This window comes from Elephantulus edwardii, unplaced genomic scaffold (genome assembly GCF_000299155.1).
Source record: "Elephantulus edwardii isolate Elephantulus edwardi_28Jun2011 unplaced genomic scaffold, EleEdw1.0 scaffold00042, whole genome shotgun sequence".
Classification (NCBI taxonomy): Eukaryota; Metazoa; Chordata; class Mammalia; order Macroscelidea; family Macroscelididae; genus Elephantulus; species Elephantulus edwardii.
Window position 1 is genome coordinate 19,461,563 of NW_006399792.1, and position 627 is coordinate 19,462,189.

The window sequence follows — 627 nt, forward strand, 5'->3', positions numbered from 1 at the left end:
ATAACAACAACAACAACAACAAATAAGGATCTCTTTCAGTCAGTTGGCCAAGTAGTTATCCTCCAGATTTCTTGGCACAGACAGGTGAGCACATCAAGGGAAGCATTGGTTTGTTGAAATATGTCAACTGGTATGCCATCAATTCCTGGGTCCTTGTTTTTTGCCAATTCCTTCGGAGCAGCTTGAACTTCCTACATCACCGTTGCCTCTTAATCATGTTGTTTCATTAAATTCTTCTGTGTCGGCCAGTTCTTTTTGGCACAATGACTCTGTGTACTCTTTCCATTTTATTTTGATCCTTCCTAGATAATTTCATGTTCTACCCACAGCATCTTTAAGTATTGCAGCTCAAGGTATTAATTTATTCTTCAGTTCCTTCAGCTTAAGAAATGCCCCTTTTGATTTTCTGACCCCAGCTCTTTGCACATTTCATTATGATAATTTGTTTTGTCTTCTTGAGCTGCCCTTTAAAATCTTCTGTTCAACTCCTTATCTTTTTTATTTCTGCTCTTTGCTTTGGCTTCTCTGTGCTCTAGTGCAATATTCAGAGGCCCTTCGGACATCCATCTCAGTCTTTTCTTCCTCCTCCATTTTTGTAATGATTTTTTTGCATTCTTCATGGATGAT